The sequence below is a fragment of the Meriones unguiculatus genome, assembly GCF_030254825.1.
Source record: "Meriones unguiculatus strain TT.TT164.6M chromosome 13 unlocalized genomic scaffold, Bangor_MerUng_6.1 Chr13_unordered_Scaffold_40, whole genome shotgun sequence".
NCBI lineage: Eukaryota > Metazoa > Chordata > Mammalia > Rodentia > Muridae > Meriones > Meriones unguiculatus.
This window is the reverse complement of record NW_026843649.1, coordinates 177,537-184,771: the sequence shown is the minus strand read 5'-3', so window position 1 is coordinate 184,771 and position 7,235 is coordinate 177,537. Positions and strand designations below refer to the sequence as shown.

General features: G+C 34.5%; 1 pseudogene; it reads right to left on the bottom strand.

Annotated features, from left to right (window-relative positions):
• Nucleotides 1–1,453: 1,453 nt before the first annotated feature.
• LOC132651103 (zinc finger protein 431-like) lies at nt 1,454–5,297 on the bottom strand (annotated as a pseudogene).
• Nucleotides 5,298–7,235: the final 1,938 nt, after the last annotated feature.

Genomic DNA, 7,235 nt, shown 5'->3' with positions numbered 1-7,235 from the left:
ATTGTGTTTGGTCACAGAAAATGCACTAATACGCACACATAAATGTTACAACTGGATGATTTATTTCATGTAATTGAAGTGAATTGTGAAATAAAAACATATTATCTTATTGTTTCAATCCATATGCCTTTGGTCCATGAGATTTCAATTGGAAACAAAATAAGGATGGATGTCATAAATGCATGCATACACTGTTGACACTTGTTAAAATTTTTCTCGAAAATAATCTAGTGTAATTGAATGCAACCTGGTGGGTCAAAGATCTTAACAAAATTTTTATTCTAATAGATGTTCATCCGAATGAGTTCTTTTAGGTTCTCAAAGACTACTGCGATATGCAAAGGCTTTAAGATGTAGCCCACACAGTAAGGCTTTTACTCTTATATAATGGTAGCATGAAGCAGAAAACCTTACCATACTGACTACATTCAGGGGGTTTCTCTGCAGCATGTCTTTTTCTAATGATTTCAAAGAAAACCCTATGAAAAGGATGTACCACATTGCTTATTGAGAGGGTTTCACTGCAGTGTGTGTTCTTTTATGTATTTGGGGATAACTGTATTAAGAAAAGGCTTTATCACATGAAGGCATGTGTAAGGTTTCTCTCTACTATCTGACCATTTGTATACTTGAACATGACTTTGATATGTACTACATGTAAAAGCAAATTGTATGTGGGAACATGAAAAAGCAATTTGTCCTAAGTATTTCCTTTTAGTTACCAGCCTTCATTGATTTATAAGGTGAAAATAAGTTTAAGTTCATAGTCCCTAAGAAACCTGTAGACTTCCCAATAGCTGACCGACTTTAATTCCTTAACTTTTGTTGCCCAAAACATGACTGTTCCATACCATGATTTTTGGTCCCCTAACTAAAATGACTGACCCAAACCACAGATTCTCTATCCTAAAACATAATAACTTTTTCTAACCACAAAAGAACAAATGGATATGAATGTTTTGACTGTTAAACCTACATTTTGCATCAGGTGACTTCCTCAAAGACATAAACAAATCCCATATGCCTAAACCATGACTGATGGAAATAATTCAGTTGTAAAACGCTAAAGATGTTTATGATTTTCAAGCTCAGAACCTCTGTAACTTTCTGGCTCATTGGATGGGTAGGCATCACAGTTCAACATTATGTGTCCTTCATCAAACTGGATGACAATATTTTTTTTATCTGTATTGACCTGTTTGAGTTGTATTGGATTCAGTGAACAGAAGAACACAAAAGCCTTACCATATTGATTATATTCTCAGATTTTCCTCTCCATTTTGAAACTTTTATGAGGATGTAGAATATAGATATGTGTAAAGGTCTCCCATTTTAACACATTCATAAATTTTCTCTCTGTATGAATTCTTTCATGATGACAAAGATTATACAAATGTGGAGTAGCTTCACCATGTAAATACACTCATAGTCTTTCGTTCCAGTATGAATCCTTTCATGATGTTGAAGATGATTGTGAACAGCACGTTTTCATTAGATGACATTTATGTGAAAAGGCTTTACCACATAGGTTACATTAATAAGGTTTCTCTCAAGTGTGAGCTCCTTTATGTATTAGGAGATGACTGTTACATACAAAGGCTTTCACACATTGATTACATCCATAAGAGTTCTCTCCAGTGTTAGTTCTTTTTTGTATTAGGAGACTACTGTTACACGCAATGGCTTCACCACCTTAGTTACATTCATAAGGTTTCTCTCTAGTATGTGTTCTTTATGTCATAGGAGATTACTATTACATCAAAATGCTTTATTACATTGATTTCATTCAAAAAGTTTCTATCCCGTGTGCTTCTTATATGTACATGGAGATTATTATGGCATGCAAACTTTTTCACACATTGGTCATATTCATAGGGTTTCACTTCAATAAGTGTTCTTGTTCAAGATAAGTCTTACATGAAAAGACTTCATGACATTAGTTATATTCATAAGGATTTCTGGAACATGGATTTTTATGTCTTCGGAGAACACTGTTATCTATGAAGGTTTTACCACATTGGTTACATTCATAAGGTTTCTCTCCAGTGTGCGTTCTTTTATGTATTAGGAATTGACTGTTCTGTGAAAAGGTTTTACCACATTGGTTACATTCATGAGGTTTTTCTCCAGTGTGAGTTCTTTTATGTACTAGGAGATTACTGTTCTGTGCAAAGGCTTTACCACATTGGTTACATTCATAAGGTTTCTCTCCGGTGTGAATTCTTTTATGTTTTTGGAGATCACTGTTCCATGCAAAGGCTTTCCCACATTGATTACATTCATAAGGTTTTTCTCCAGTGTGAGTTCGTTTATGTACTAAAAGCTTACTGTTATATGCAAAGTCTTTACCACATTGATTACATTCATAAGGTTTTTCTCCAGTGTGAGTTCCTTTATGTCTTAGGAGATCACTGTTAGATGCATAGGCTTTACCACATCGGTTACATTCATGACGTTTTTCTCCAGTGTGTGTTCTTTTATGTACTAGGAGATTACTGTTCTGTGCAAAGGCTTTACCACATTGGTTACATTCATAAGGTTTCTTTCCAGTGTGAATTATTTTATGTACTCGTAGATTACTGTTAGATGCAAAGGCTTTACCACATTGGTTACATTCATAAGGTTTCTCTCCAGTGTGAGTTCTTTTATGTCTTTGGAGACTACTGTTATCTGCAAAGGCTTTAGCACATTGGTTACATTCATAAGGTTTCTCTCCAGTGTGAGTTCTTTTATGTTTTTGGAGATCACTGTTCCATGAAAAGTCTTTACCACATTGATTACATTCATAAGGTTTTTCTCCAGTGTGAGTTCCTTTATGTCTTAGGAGATCGCTGTTAGATGCATAGGCTTTACGACATCGGTTACATTCATGAGGTTTTTCTCCAGTGTGAGTTCTTTTATGTACTAGGAGATGACTGTTACGTACAAAGGCTTTACCACATTGGTTACATTCATAAGGTTTCTCTCCGGTGTGAATTCTTTTATGTACTCGTAGATTACTGTTAGATGCAAAGGCTTTACCACATTGGTTACATTCATAAGGTTTCTCTCCAGTGTGAGTTCTTTTATGTCTTTGGAGACTACTGTTATCAGCAAAGGCTTTACCACATTGGTTACATTCATAAGGTTTCTCTCCAGTGTGAGTTCTTTTATGTTTTTGGAGATCACTGTTCCATGCAAAGGCTTTCCCACATTGATTACATTCATAAGGTTTTTCTCCAGTGTGAGTTCGTTTATGTACTAAAAGTCTACTGTTATATGCAAAGGCTTTACCACATTGGATACATTCATAAGGTTTCTCTCCAGTGTGAGTTCTTTTATGTATTAGATGTCTGTTACGTACAAAGGCTTTACCACATTGATTACATTCATAAGGTTTTTCTCCAGTGTGAGTTCCTTTATGTCTTAGGAGATCACTGTTAGATGCATAGGCTTTACCACATCGGTTACATTCATGAGGTTTCTCTCCTATATGTATCCTTTTATGTCTTAGGATATGACTTTTATTTGCAAAGGCATTACTATATAGGCTACATTCATAGTGATCCGCACCAGTATGCATACTTTTACATGTGTGGGGACTACTGTGATGTGCAAAGACTTCATATTGAGTATCTTCAGGGAGTTTATCTGCACATTGATTGTTTTCATACCTGCAAAGTTAATTGGCACATATGACAGCTTTTCCACATTCATTACACTAATGGACCTTTTTTGCCACATGACTTAATTTTGCAGTTTGAATTAAAAGTAAAGAATAATTACATTTTGAGTTTTCATCATTATTTTTACATTCACAGTGTTCTCCTCTACTGGTTGTTTTGCTGAGCCAGCAATCAGCTAAGTACTGATGAAATCATAGTGTTGTTAGTTCTATGGCTGATCACCTGTCATATATTTTGTAAACCTTTGCCCTTCCTTACTTATCTATTGGAAATAATAACGAGCTAACAAGTGATAGCAGGGCGCAAAATGCAGGACAGAACTTCTGAGTGAGAAAGTGTTGCTGGGAAGAAGAAAGCAAATGACACACCATTCACCAGCATGACAGTGAGGTTAACAGATGGACATGACCATGAACAAAGAAGTAGAGCTGGCCATGCATTTGGACACTGTGCTAGGTTTGTGTTAGGGAAAAAAAGGTTCAGAATCTGCCCAGTAAATTGCCTAAGCTTTAAAATATTAAAAAGCCTCTGCATCATTATTTGTACTGCAGGAAGCTCTAAATAGCCCATATAAAGCATAATAGGTATCAATTTTTAAACATCTACTCAAAATGGGGACTACTATACCTTTTAGTTGTTCTGGTTGGTACATTGTTTCTTTCAATATACACATATTAAAATGACTTGTACTCATTGTGATATATGATATAATTATTAAAAGAATAATAATAAATGACATGATTCCATGATGCATTCACACATTTGATTTTTGTTCATCACAGACATGTGATATAGGGATTATGGTTTTTCCACAACAACATTCCTGACTCTAAAAAAAATGCCCTTCTCACAAAACTTAGCAACATTACTACAAGTATATGAGTAACCCCATTTTACTATGGATGAGTTGATTAGTATAATCTTTTGGATATACTTTCATCACCTATTTACTGTGAATACATTTGGCAATATCTGAGTTGTAGGATACTAAACAAATTGCAGTTTTACCTCAGCGCTAATGAGTAAACAATTTAATCATTGATCTTGTGTGAGTATTATTCCTTGCATTCTTTCTTAGAGGAGTGCCTTGCAAACACACATCAGATACCTAACGTGGACGTACATAGTTTAGTAACAAGTTAGTCATCATCAATAAATACACTTAAAACTGATCATTTACACTGTCCCTTCTCTTTCAAACTTCCAGAACATATTAAAATTTTTTTCAGAACCATATTCATATCAGCTTACAATGAAAATTACCTTGTATGTCTTCTAGAATTTTGACAGTGCTCTTCTATATTATGACTTTCCCAATTGTAGCCTAAAATACAGTAACAGAAAATGTATGCTTTATTATTGGAAATAATACAAAGTTTAAGTCGTGATCTATTTGTCAATCAAAGATCGATTCATCTAATTCTTCCTCATCCTCAAGAGAAATTACAGAAGCACATCAATAATGAATAGTGTTTCCCCATATTTTAAGAAGTAAAGAAAATTCATTGCCCTACCTATTGCAGTGAGGTTCCTGTAGGTCTCTAGCATCACATCTTTGTAGAGATTCCTTTGGGAAGGATCCAGCAAAGCCCACTCTTCTTGAGTGAAGTTCACATGCACATCATTGTAGGTCAATGCAGTCTAAAATATCCACACACATGTACAACAGAAAGTATGATACTTAGAATACTGGAAATGTATCCTTCTTTTACAATATTTTCAATGTATTCTGGTGGCTCTTCTACTTAGTTTCTGAAACACAAGTTGTAATGTGATCACCAACTCTTTTTCGGAGTAAACTCAACAGTGAGGTTCACCTCTCTAATTTCTGCATCCTTTTAGTAGGATATAGGCTTACAAGAGAAATGTCAATTAACAGATAAAGAGAGAGAGAGAGAGTAAAGAGAAAAACAGTACAGAGCCCACATGAGAAAAATAGTATAAATGATTCCTGACTCTTATAAGAATGGGCAGGCTGGGTGTATTATCTGATGACTTTAATTCCAAAATTACTCAGAAAACAGAGGCTGGTGTATTTCACAGAGGTGGATGGTAGACGGCTCTTTGCAATAAATTCCAGGACACTCAGGGGTACATAATAAGATCCTGAACAATATGCAAAAATTAATCAAACAAACAAGATAAAAAACCTTAAAGATCTTTCTCAACTTTTTATAAAGAGTTACACATTCACTCCAGTTCTGCATACATGTCTAGAAACCTGAAGTACCTCATTTTAAACTGTAATATTAATATGATCTTCTTAAAAATGAAATGTATGTTTGAACAATTACAAAAGGAGAGATGAAAATATTAGCAATGTAAATGTTGATCATAAATAAGCAACATGGGGATGGAGGTATGGCTCAGTAGTTAAGAACACTGTCTGTTCTTCCAGAGGACATGGGTTAAATTCCCAGCACACATATGACAGCTAATAGCTGTCTGTAACACAAATATATTCAATAAAATACTCGTAAAACATATGCAAGAACACATCAAAGATATACATGATGAAAAAATTGGCTTAATCTCAGAAATACAGGGATAGTTCAGTATATGAAAATCCATCCGTAATCCACCATATAAACTGACTGAAAGACCAAGATCACATGATCATCTCATTAGATGAAAAAAAAAGGCTTTGACAAAATTCAACAACCCTTCATGTTAAAAGACTTGGAGAAATCAAGCATACAAGGATTCAGGCACACACTTAACATAATAAAGGTAGTAAAAAGCGAACTGAGGGCCAACATCAAATTATTTGGAGAGAAACTTAAAGAAATTCCACTCATATGAGGTACATATCTCCATATCTCTTCAATATACTCCTTAAGTCCTAGCCAAAACAATAAGACAACTGAAGGTTATAAAGGAGATACAAATTGGAAAGGAAGAATTCAAAGTATCACTATTCGTAGATGATTTCTTAGTATACCTAGGTGACCCAAGAAATCCTACCAGGGAATTCCTACAGTTGAAATACACTTTCCACAAAGTGGCTGGGAGCACAACTCAAATTTTCATTATTCCTTCTGTATACAAATAAAAAATGGGCTGAGAATAAAATTTGGAAAACAACACCCTGAACAGTAGCCACAAACAAGATGAAGTGAAAGACCTCTATGACTAGAATTTGAAGTCTTTAAAGAAAGAAACTGAAGAAAATATCAAAAGATGGAAAGATCTCCCAAACTCATGGATATATAGGATTAACATAGAAAAACAGCATTCTTTTTTAAATATTTTATTAATTACAGTTTATTCACTTTGCATCCGTTCTCCTTCTCCCCTCCCAAATGCTCCCTTTATTCCCTTTCTCTAAAGCAGCATTCTTAAAAATGGAGTCTATAGATTCAATCCATTTCCCAACAACATTCCAACACAGTTCTTTACAGACCTTGAAAGAGCAAACATTAAATTTAAGTGGAAAAATAAAATACCCTTGATAACAGTACAATCCTATAAAATTGGAATAATGACACAGAAATAAACCCACACCCCTATTGGAACTTTACTTTCAACAAAGAAGCCAAAATTATACAATGGAAAAAAGACAGCATCTTA